The sequence below is a fragment of the Botryllus schlosseri genome, chromosome 11 (genome assembly GCF_051294905.1).
Source record: "Botryllus schlosseri isolate E-star chromosome 11, Bs_hap1, whole genome shotgun sequence".
NCBI lineage: Eukaryota > Metazoa > Chordata > Ascidiacea > Stolidobranchia > Styelidae > Botryllus > Botryllus schlosseri.
In genome coordinates, this window is record NC_137246.1 from 16243133 (window position 1) to 16256297 (window position 13165).

The window sequence follows — 13165 nt, forward strand, 5'->3', positions numbered from 1 at the left end:
TCGGTGAATTCCTCGGGAAATTTTGAAATTAAGTGTATTCACAAGTATTAATATGAATTAATAAAGTAATAATGTTATTATCAACTGATTTGTCAATCTTGTAAGGAGGTCAGGGCATGCGTAGATCACGCAGTCACGGAGTGATCAGATCACGTGATCACGCTTGCGTGGTCGGCTCAGTGTTGAATTGACTTGGCGCGGGGCGGACGTGCGACGTTCGACATACTCGTATCTGTTCATGACATCGCATTGGGTCTTATCGCATTGTACATTGTGTGTGAATGTTCAGATGAAAAATATATTCCAACGATTGTTATTGCTCACATATCAACCACTCGTGGTCTGCTCGTTATTGCAACTGTAGGTTGAGGTGGGGCGTTAGGGTTGGGTAGGGTAGTTGGGAAAGGAGACATTAGGGTTCGGGGAGTGGGACATTAGGGTTGCCGGAGGTGGGATATTAGGGTTGCCGGGGTGGGATATTAGGGTTGCCGGAGGTGGGATATTAGGGTTGCCGGGGTGGGATATTAGGGTTGCCGGGGGTGGGATATTAGGGTTGCCGGGGGTGGGATATTAGGGTTGGTGGAGGTGGGATATTAGGGTTGCCGGGGGTGGGATATTAGGGTTGCCGGAGGTGGGATATTAGGGTTGCCGAAGGTGGGATATTAGGGTTGGTGGAGGTGGGATATTAGGGTTGCCGGAGGTGGGATATTAGGGGTAGGGTTAGGGTTGCCGGGGGTGGGATATTAGGGGTAGGGTGAGGATATTAGGGTTGCCGGAGGTGGGATATTAGGATTGCCGGTGAATACTCCGAGGGCCGGGTTCTCCAAGGGCCGGGTTGGTAGGGCCGGGTTCTCCAAGGGCCGGGTTCTCTGGTAATCGCTAGTATAATCTTAACTCAATAATACCGCGATAAATGACGTGCATGTGTGAACGCACTGAACGATTCTTACGGCTTTAGCGCCGCTTGTGGATGGCTGGACGGACGCCTCCATAAGGTTAGCATTGTGTGCGGAAATATTGTTGAATATCCTTTATGAACGCCGTTCCCTCTAAGCTGCGCGCGTGCGCGGCCGCGCACTGCTTTTACAGTCGCCGCACACAGAAAAACGTGTGCCGCGCACAAGAAAGCCGAAGTGATGACCATTTTTTTGTCGTTAAGCACTGTTGTCCAAGATACCGCGGATACTGCAAAAGTATGAGTTCTTAGTTATTGCTACACTACTGACGAATGATTTCATGTCATTGCCAGCCAAATACAGACCCTACTTCTTCACTATAGATGTTTGAGGAGCTGTGGAACTGTCTTTTCCTTGACTGAACTGCAGCAAACATTTGTCACCCAATATCACCAATAACATGAACACTTTACACAGTAATCTAGATAGATTATATAAGGTCACCATACGTCCTCTTTCAGGAGCATTTGTCCACAATTTTCAGGAAATTGAAAATGTCTTGTAGCGGCTCTACAAGGCGCGCTCGTCGATCCTGTTGATTATTTGATTAGCAATTTGTGAATGCTTCCGCGTCCCTTTCCAATGCATGCATGTTGATGCGTTTACGCGTCAGTTACTCTTTTCGCTCGCAAAAACGGAGCTCTCGCTTCAGTCTTCCTTTACAGATTTTACAGCTAGGCTGGACAGGGTCAACTGAAATTCAATTTATTGCTAAAAATTTCATCATATCAACTGACTACAAGACTGCGATACAATAAAAGATAGGAAAGTCGGCATAAATGACGTTAAATAGTAACGCGGGCATTCGCGAAGGTCTTTCGAGAGTGATGACCTTTTTTTAGTCAAGACAACAAGATTTCTACAACATATTTCAAAATCAGCTGTTGTCAATTTCGGTAAACTAACTTTTTTTTTAAAGTGTCCTCCTTTTCGGATTCCAAAATATGGTAACAGACAGAGGTGGTCAAATTAGTCAAGGGAGCTACTCAAGTAGAAGTGGAAGTAGCGACGAAAAAAATCTACTCAAGTACGAGTAGAAGTACTTCTTCTATAAGCCCTCTAAACTACTTGAAGTAGAAGTAAAATTGACTGACTTTAAATCTACTCAAGTAAGTAATTTTGCAAAGTCCTAATTCGTTCGCATGAACTGTCAAAAGCTGCAAATTGAGCTGTGCGAAAGGTGCATAGAGCTTGATTCGTATTGATGCATCCCAGGAGGTATCAATTTTCGACAAGATACGCATTCTTTCGCATCATGGGATGCAAATTATAGCATTGATATGAAAATGCGATACTAACCCTTTTTTTTACCAGAAGAGCCCGTTTTAGAGAATATCATGGCATGGCGCCCTACCCCATATTATAAGGCCCCAAGTTTAGGTGAAGAGCAATACGGAGAAGCTGTGTCGGATACGGTTTCCACACCTTGCGCGATACGTTAATAACAAATATTGTGGATCGTAAAATTTATATTTAGTGTAGCTATATTTTCGGAAAATAGAAGCATTATCACACTATCTTTTATGCTTCAACATGTAGCCTATGTGCTGCAGATAAAAGAACTGAAAGTAAATAGAACTCAAAGTACGATACTCGGAATTGAAAATGAAATACAAATACCACTTATAAAAAGCGGAAAATATATTTCATGTCTTTTGTCCATAAAGATTCAAAGGTGATCTGCTAAAGCAGGTGTAATGTCAAAAAAGCCGTATTTTCCAGATTAGCAGGACACGTCATGGGCTGCTAGATGACGATATGATAGGTAATTGCTAGATTGCAAAACGGCAGTTTAAAACGTTATGGTGAGTCATATTTACTGCGATGAAATATTTGATATTGGCGACAATGCGGTGTGAACGGAACCAAGCAATCCGGTACCTAAATTATATTCACTGATACTTTCGTGAGAACATATTTGTCACTCCATAACTACTGTGCGCGAAGCACAACAAAATTTCTTGGCTATAGGCTACTTGACTTCTATGAATATTAAATGTTGGTACTCCGTGAAAACAGCCCCGAAATTCCTCAGGCTATCTTTCGTGTTGGGGGATTAAACTACTTCTACTTGACAAACTGAAAATAACGAAAAGTAAGTAAGTAGATCACAAAATATTACGAAGTAGAAGTAGCAGTAGCGAAAATCAGATCTACTTGAGTAAGTACCAGAAGTGGAGGAAAGCTACTTGAGTACTTCCAAAAAGTAGAAGTACTTCGTTACTGACCATTGACCACCGCTGGTCCACACCATATAGTGCACTATGGTGAAACAGTGCTGCATTGTCCGTGGCGTTTAAAATTTCAAAGCTAAGGTACGTTTAAAATTAGTGACGTGTAGGGTTGCAAAAATCCATTTAAAACAAACATGTTTTAAACATGAGCCTTATTGTTTTTTGTTTAGCCATGATATCACGAATCGTTAATTGTGACGTCACAGTTGATTGACATTCATATTTGAAAATATAGGGTAAGATATGGCTCCTTCGACGAAAAGGGCTTCCGACCACTGTCATAAACCGACCAAAAATATCTTTAACCAGGACTACATCGTTAGGCAGCATTTTTACGGTCGGCGGTCATCATCATCAGAACAACCGTTCCGTACCAATAAGTTTCTATATCTACTTGCTATAACTGTCAAACCAACGAGGATTTAGAGGGTTGCAGCCACTCCATATCGTATAGGTCGACTAAATTGGGTGCAAATCGTCCGTAGAGTCATACTACATGTTTTTCGAAGGTATTTACACAATTATGACATAATTACACAACTTTAGAAAAAACAATTTGTTTAAAAAGTTATTTGTTTATAAAATTCTTAAAACATGTTTTAAACAAAGAGTTTTAAAATACCGTTTGCTTTAAATGCAACCCTAACGACAAGATATGCTGCAGGCATCGATTGATCGGGTCTTTCTCGGGCTTTATTTCGTATGGATGATGTGAGCACAGCGACGTAGGGGAGGAGAATCTCAGATTAACCTACGACGCTTTGGAGCATCCTACCGCCAAGAATGAAACCGGGCAGTGGAGTGCCAACTCCCTCACATATAGTAGAATGTAGGAATATAGGTGCCGTTGCCGTTCTTACGGCGACAAAAAAAGCCCAGAAAAAAGACCCGACGAAAGAAAGCACTCACAAGGAATGTAAAGAACTAATAGAAAGGGCCGTGGCTTCGACAAGATCAACATCGAAAAGAACTGCGACATCGGGCACTCTAGGCCGAGGATGTTAGATTAAAAAGATCGCAACTGAATGCGTGTCATTCGACATCCTCCTATCTGTTCATTGCATCGCATTATTGTGTCTTATCACATTGTACACTGTGTGTGACTTGTTCAGATGAAAATATAACCCATCGATTATTATTATTATATTAACTAAACAAAAGGCGGCGTATAGGTTAATTACCCTTGTGCTTTGCTAAGTCGTCACTGTGCGAAATATTGCACTCTGCACTCTTAGCGAAAACGGTGTGTGTTTCCACTCGTGTACCACCCTGATCTACGGGTGTGAATATATACACCCATGGCACACAAAACCTGAACCTACACGTCAGAATTATACCGCGGTACAGCGTTTTAATCCAAATTTATACTTGCCAATAGGAACGTGCACGCATAGGCACGTGGTAAGATTTATGACCGCGATATAGGCCTAATTCTGAGCTTGGTTCTGTTTTCGTGTACCACCCTTTTCGACCATTTGCGTATGAATACACATTCTTTTCGGTAAGAGTTTGCATTGTGGGTACCCGTTGTATTTTTGCGCTCTTTGAATTTCGACATCTTTGCTTATTTTGCATCAGACCATAATGCTTATTATAATTCCCAAGATGCCAATTTAGAGCATGACTCACTTTCGTTTCACTCTTTCTGTAGAACACCGCTTTCGAAGGAGCCTAGATATACCTCCAACACTTAGGATGGGATTCTGGAGTTGAACTCTGTCGGACTTGGAACCGTAACCCATTGTTGTTGCAGCGATGAAACTGCCGCTACGCTACTCGCCAGTCAAGATACTCGACGTCATAGCGTGTCAGGACTACGGTTGCATTTAAATATGGTTACCATCACTATACCTATACTCCTTTAGGAGCAGTTGTCCTCCTTTTTAGGGAAATTGAAAATGTCCTCCGAGGACGGCTAAATGTCCTCCTTTTTGGCAATTAGCCCTCCTTTACAGCTTTAACATGTCATGTTTCTTTTGTTCCAATTTAACCTGAACCCATTCCGTATGATCTATACTGCTCTTGGTAATTTACTAAAAATATAGTTACTCGTAAATGATTTTTATCGGAGTTTTTATGGACCGGATATCGCTCATTTCAAGAATCCGGCCTAGGAGTCGGATCGGTGTCGGACAAGAGAGAAAGAGAGAGAGAATATTTATTTCCGCCTGCACCATCGAGGTGCTTTGACGATGGAGACGCGATACGACCTCTAAATAACGTCATCTTGTCTGCACTATCATTTTGTCTCCTCCATGCTATCTGTGGATGCTGAGCAGTCTAGGGATGGTGTGAAGCTCTGAAAGGCTCAGGTTCGTGTGAACGCGAACCTTTTTAAAAGGTTCTGTGTGAACGCAAACGTGAACCTCATGACGTCGCGTGACGTCATATTGCTAATTTCAATCCTACATGTCAGTGTCCCAGTGTCATGTCATCGGGACTAAATCGTTACGAAGCATTTTTACGGTCAGCGGTCATCATCACCAAAACACCAATTCCGTCCCAATTATTATCTATATCTACTTGTTATAACTGTCGAACCAACGAGGATTTCAAGGGTTCCAGCCACTCCATAGCGTATACGTCGACTATTGGGTGCAAATCGTCCGTAGGCTCATACTGCATGTTTTTCGAAAGTATTTACACAATTATGGTACAAATATAACTATACATTTGAAAAAAAAACTTTTTTTAAAAAAAGGCATTTGTCTAAAACACTGTTTAAAACATGTTTTGTTTTAAATGCGACCCTAGTCCACAAGACCATATATATATATATATATATATACAAAAGTAATTTAGGAACATGAAAGTAGCAATACGACTTGCTTCCGTTGCTTGATGAGTACAATGATTTCTAGCTATTTCCAAGTTTAACCTATATCAAAGAAATCATATGCCGTCTCATATTTCTCATTCTTCTAAACCAATGATTCTCAACCTTTATCTTATCGCTTACCACCTCGAGGCTCAATGATTTTGTTGAGTATATCCTACCTACAAATTAACGAAAACTTCAACTTTGCTCGAAATGTCTTTGGACGACTATAACATCGGCAAATTAGCAAATAAGTCGGTACGGAAATTGCGAAACAAATGCGGCCCATGACCTATAATCCACCACTGATTATAACACACATAAGGCAAAATGAATGTGATGGTGGTGTTGTTTCTTCTCCCAAGCTGATCTAGGTAACTGAGTCAAATGACTCATATAGTATTTATCTATGAATTCGATGAAGACATTTCTGACAGCAGAAAAATTTCGTTAAAGATTTGTGAAAACAATAATTATACTTAAAATATATACATTTACTGCGTGCTTAACACACCTGAAATGATTTCGCGTACCACAGGTTGAGTACCATTGTTCTAAACTAAATAAATGCTGCTTACTCCAAATATGCAATAGCAGAAAAACATGTCTAAAGCAGTGATTCCCAACCGGGGCTTCACGGGGTCCACGCGTCATTTTCCGGAGGTCCGCGAAACCACTAAATTTGCAACATGATTGATGACCTAATTTGTGATTTTCTAATCTAGAGTATAGCTCTTGTGAAGCAGTTTCACTTGATAACTGCTAAAACGTCAGAGCTAACATCAGTGGAATGGTCGCTTATGAAAATATCTTGCTGTACAAACTAAACTGAATTGACTGTACGTCATTAACCCATAAACCACGACCACATCAATATCTCATTAAGGGTGGATTGCACAGATGTCGATTAAGTCCTAATCGCCGATTAAACGTCAGTAATCGGCTGGCTTCCATGGCACAGATGCCGATCTGCCACTAATCGGTGAATTTTAATCGGCAAAATGTTATCCGCCGAGCGAGGTGTCTAGAAAGTTAATCGGCTGTGTGCTTCGCGTTGACTGCGCTCTGGGCTGGCTACAGGTACACTAGTATTTGGTATTGAGATGGTGTTAACTGGATGCTCTGACGTGCAGTTGCGGTGTTAGCTGAAAACATTGTACTCAAACTGTTGGCGCATATTATGGGCGTGGGCCTACCACAGCCGATGTACCTTATGCTATGATTACCGGTATGACATTTTTTTACAGACTCTAATGTACGTACACTGTACAGAATTCGATAGTATACTTTGGAAATAAAATACGAGGACGGAAAATTGCAACAGACAGGAAAAGTTTAGAATAATTGAATAGATAGAAGAATATATTGAAACCAAAGAAGACAAAAAGACTGACCGCAAAACAAAAAGATGCGGCCTGAGATGTAATCAGTAAGAAATATGCTGCTATGAATACTGGTCCTGCGCGTGCAGCCGTACAACTGGCCAAATCCAGAATGTATTGAAAAATTTGAAACGAAAATCAAAAAAGTTACATGCATCACGACGCGTCGTCAACCTCCAGTTGACGAACTCCTTGGAAAAGGTTTTCGATAGGTAATTTTACTGACAATTCTTTAAAATTCGCACTAAGGAGATGTATTGTTTCCATCTGTGTTTATTGTGACTCGCTGCGTGCTTCATACTCACGTTTTAACGCTCGTTTTGAACTGAATAGACAAATTTTGATGATCATGAGAAACATGGATTCATTGTCTTTTTGTAATTCCCAACAAACTAACCATATCCAGAGACTGCTGCACGTCATCAGCTATACGAAAACTACACATGGGGAACACTGCTCAGCAAATTCCTAATGTGAATAGCTCCTTGATCAATCTGCAATTGATTTTTATAGCACTGGTATATTTATTATTACTTTTCAGACCGTATTCCATCTCAAATTGAATGTTTGAAACATCGGTATGACTACGATTGCGTATTCGATAGTCACACAAACAATGGTTAGTGCATTTTGGACATAAACTCTTTTAATATGTTACAACCAACGACATAGGAACTTGCATCCAATTTTAACTTGCAACAGTCTGGCTTTGCTACTGTGCAGGTGCCTGAGCAGTATCGTTGGCCATATTATTGTTAGGCTTGCAACTTGATTTCGAGTCAGGATTTCTCATACCGTATGTCATATTGAAGCAGTGACTCGAGTCAAATCCATTCATCGTATTCCAACTCGAGTCAAGTCATGATTTTAGTCATCCATCCTTCCTATGTTTCGCGAGGTTAAGATAAACCGTGAAAAAATAATTTGAAAGTAACTTATCTAATGTATTTCTAACTAAAATTTTTAAGATGCATATTCAGATGCATATTCCGAAGATTCAGTTTGCACCTTCATCATCGACGAGGATGTGAACACAGAGGCTGGTTCTTCATGTCACAACAGCGATGGTAAGTTGAGGTACAAATTTGAAATCCATATGAATCGTGTTGGTACTAACATAGCCACACGAATACTTCAAATGGAACATTGCGGGTTGTTTTGATTGACATTAACATTGCTCTATTGAATTTGAACTCTATTGAATCAATAAAACTGTTGTTAACCATAGTTTTCTTGCAGCAAATGAGATTGCTGCCCTTTTCGTTGTTGATGGCGATGTGACGCTTCCTTCAATTCCCTCGACAGACTTCAGGATGGAACACCAGACCGGTAAGTGTTAGCATACCATGATGGTGATGCAACCCACAGTTTATTCGTTACTACATTCAGATATACCAGAAAATCATAATTTAACTGTAATGTTGGTGATCAAAATGTGGTGTTCAGAAATGAGCGTCCTGGAAATGGCTAAGGAGCAGCATGATATCAGAATGAAATATTTTGAATTACAGATGCATGTCAAGTACCAGAAACTGGAAATGGAAAAAGAACTGCAAAATTGAGAAAATACAGCAACGAATCGAAATAGCACAAAAACCAGACTTGGACAACTAGTTTATTGGCTGTATATAATTCTAACTTAATTTCTGGTTTTGCTGAAAATTCTACAGTAGAACTCTTCAATACTAAGCGAGCTGTGCAGATTCAATTTTCACATATTCAGTAATCCCTATTCTAATTTAATTGAAAAATAACTACGTACTGTGTCTATAATACTATTCTAATTTGGAAAAATATGCAGCCATAATTATCATTATAGTCTAATTTTGAAAAGCTGATTTTCTAGTTGTCCAATTCTGACTACAGCATAGGCTACTGGATCTCGTAATAAAAATAATTGACAAGGAATTGAATGTGTGGTTATTGGTGTTCAAACACGAGATGAAATGCTCAAGCCATTCCAGAGAAGTGATTTTGAACTATCTGTCAGCGCTGAAGTCGTGCTCGGTTGTGCCGTCACGTTATTGGTGTTGCTAACCTCCAGAGTATATTCCAATGGATTTGCTCTGTCTTTGACCAATCTTCTTGGCACTCTCTCTTCTGCTAGGCTCTTTAACATCTGGAGGGTAGCAGGAACATTGAGGTATGGATCCATTGTTATTTTCAGTCGATATTGCACTATATTAATGTAGCTCTCTATAAAACAGGTTTTATGGTTGACCAAATTCTTGATAAACTGAAGTGAGGTTTGGCTGTCAACAAACAAGATTACTCAACTGGGTAACAGCAGATGACTTGGCATTGCAAAATTGTAACATAAATGCATTACTGCTGTTTGTACAGCACTTGAGCACATGTATGCATATGACTTATTATATGATAACATCGTCACATTGCACAACAGTTAGATCCTTGCAATGACTAAAATTTACTTCTACACTCCTGCAGAGTCAATTGTCATTGGTATGGAGAAATCAAAATCGTATGCAAATGTGTGTGTATGAACTCAATTTGTATATATTCACATTGGTGAAGCGACTATCATGACTAATGCACCAATAAACGGAAAATAAAATTATATCTGAAAAGTATCTATCTAGTTCTAGATATCCCTGAGTAATGAGATAAATGTCCTGCAATATACGAAATTTGAAGTAGAGTTTCTGGCATAGCAATACCGGTATAAGACGATGATTTTGGTGCGCTATTCCTACAATACCTCTTTTCATAACCTCAAAACGTTTGTTCTGGCGTTCATAACCTTACACTGTGCAGTAGCAACAGTTTAGTTAGCTGCTATACGCACATGACATCAACTAAACAAAGTAAACATACATATCTATGAAGAGCGCATCTCTCCCCTATGACGACACAGTTCATATCGCCACCGACCGAAAACAGCTGATTGCTAACGTACGTCATTTGCGTCGATTTGCGTCAGTAATCCGCGATAAGATAACTCACAGGCGAATCCGTATCTGTACCACAGAGTCACCAGGTGACCTTGCTCGCTGATTAAATTATCGCCGATTAAGGCAATCGGTGATTACTTTTCAATCGGCATCTGTGCAATCCACCCTAACTTGTTAGTAAATTTTCATGACGGTCCGAATAATTATATTCTCGTCGCAGCATAAAAATGTCTTTAAGAGGTCAAGACAGTGGGGTAACCAGGGTTAGGGTTTCGTACCCTCTTTTCAAAATCCTCTAAATTAAGTTGCTGTCGCGCGGGCGACTAACGCCATTGGCGAATTCGATCTATACCCGCCATCGAGCGCCTCGAGATCTTGGATTGCACGATACCTTGATTGATACCTTGACATGGCGACGCTTGTAGGACAATGCTGTTTTCAAATACACACTGTCTTCCTGATCTACGCAGAAAAATAAACTCCTTTGGAAGTGACATTAACAATTACCATAGCCATAGCTATCCAAGTTCTTGATTGATGATGTAAGTTAGCTTTGTAGAACCGCTGTTAAATGTAGGTACGTAGCATTATGGTACGCCGAATACTTATAGGTCGATCAATATTTAGATTTTCGGAATCGGTGCGACAATTTCATTCGAATAATATCAGTGATGATATAAATTCTAAGGTATTTACGATGAGTTGCGCTATCACAAGTGAGGCTTGGCCAGTCTGTGACCTAACCCTCCTTTCGCGCTTTATTTTCGAACAATAAATATGAAAATTCCGTGATTTTGAGATTAGAAAAAATTTAAAAATCCAATCATTCATAAACATCGATAAAAATTTCTGTAATCATCGAAGGTTTCACAAAGTTCCCTCACTCATCCCTGACGACATGTGAGACAATGCCTCACTTGCCTCCCCTAACCCCACGTCACTGACGTATCACACCCTGCAGTGGGTATTTACCGCTGTAGTGACCATGTTTGGCTCCACCTATACGGCTACGCATGTGGGCAGAAAAATATGGCGCACATTACGAATCCCATATATCAGTGCTATCAATACGTCACGAGTTTTCAATTGTGACGTGACACTAGATTGACATGTATGGCTCTTTGAAAATTACAATTGATAATATTGCGGGTCAATATGGCTCTTCGGTCGAAAAAGGTTCCCGACCACTGCCATATACGGCCCTGAAGGGGTTGAAACCTCATCCCTTTTATTGTTTTTCCATTCCATTCGCCTTCACCTAAAGTGGATTTTCGGCTCATATTTATATCAAATCGAAGTCGCGGATTTCCAATACTTACTTCTGACATGCAGATACAGAAATCCCCGTAAATGAATTCCCTTTGCAACAATGAAAGTCTTCAGAAATGCTCACTGGTATGATGATTGATGATATAATCAAGAAATGCGCTTGTTTATCACTGGCACACAACGAATATTTACACAATGAGGATGACGCTTACGGAATAATTGAGCTGAAACGGAACAAAAAATGTTTAGACCACAGCGGACCTTAACGGACCTACAGGGGTCCAGGCAGAGAAAAAGATTAGGAACCACTGGTCAAAGGCTTTCATGAGGTATGATTGCTACATTAAGAACATGAATAAAGTTGAACAAATACCATTTGCCAACGCCAACACTCCTCGCCTGTTCTGTTGAATTTATATTCCTTGTAATGGTCAACATCTCGCACATCGGATCACATCATGGAATGTCATCCGCTACGAGGGAATGTGGATGTATTGTATTTTTGTTTTATCGTTATAACTGATGATGTTCTGGAAGTTACACCATGTCACGGAATCAATTGGTATAAGCATCGGAGTTAAGTCTAACAATCTCCTCTTGTTACGAAGTGCTTTAGTCATGGGAATGCGGCTTTGTCTAGCTTTTGTATTAGCGTGCGTTATCTCGGCCGCAGAGTATCGAGCATGCGGCTGATTTATTGCTCGTTAATTGATAGCTTAGGTTGGTGACAATTGGCGGTCAGATCGCGTGCCGAGAGAGGTCGACTTGGGTGTTGAGCTGATATTATTCTCACGTGGATGGTTTCTGTTTTAATCTTTGAAATATACTTTGGAGCGGCCATATTGCTCGATTCTGCCACAGGAAAGGAAAGGACGTAGTTTATTTTTGTCCTCGATGTTTTTGCGGCATATACACCGACTCATGATACACATACACACGATCTGCGCATATGCATACCATGAGTGCATGATGTTCATATGCCGCTGGACAAGGAAGTGCAGATATAGCCTTTATGGCTTTCTAAGTCATGCACCACCCCTCCATGCTATCCCAGTAATGCATGAGCGCCAAGCAGGGTAGCCATGGATACCAGTGTTACTAATCAGGTCTTTGGTCTGACCCGGCCGGGAATCGAACCCACGACCTACCGATCAAGAAGCCGGACGCTTAACCATTACGCTATCTTGTCGGCAGGGCTAGCTAGCTAGATGGAATGGCGCATTATGGGATATGTGTGCGATATATGTGCGATACTCATCAGTCGAGATATCACACACTAACACAAAAGCTACACAAAGGCACACCAATATAAATTCAGTCGACTCCTCTAAATTCGAACACTGCGGTTGCGCTCATTATTGGGAGAATTAAGGGGATACACGACTTTGTTCGATGTAAGCTGGTAATCAGTGGGGCCATTTAAAGTCATTAAAGTCATATTTTTTTTTTTTCTATGCATCAGCAAGTCGTAAAATCAATTTTAATGCCAAAACCGCATCCCTATCGGGTTTATTAAGAAAGTTATGAAGTCACATGAAGTCATATTTTGCTGGTTAAGTCATAAATCAGTTTTTCAAGTTATATAGTAATATTT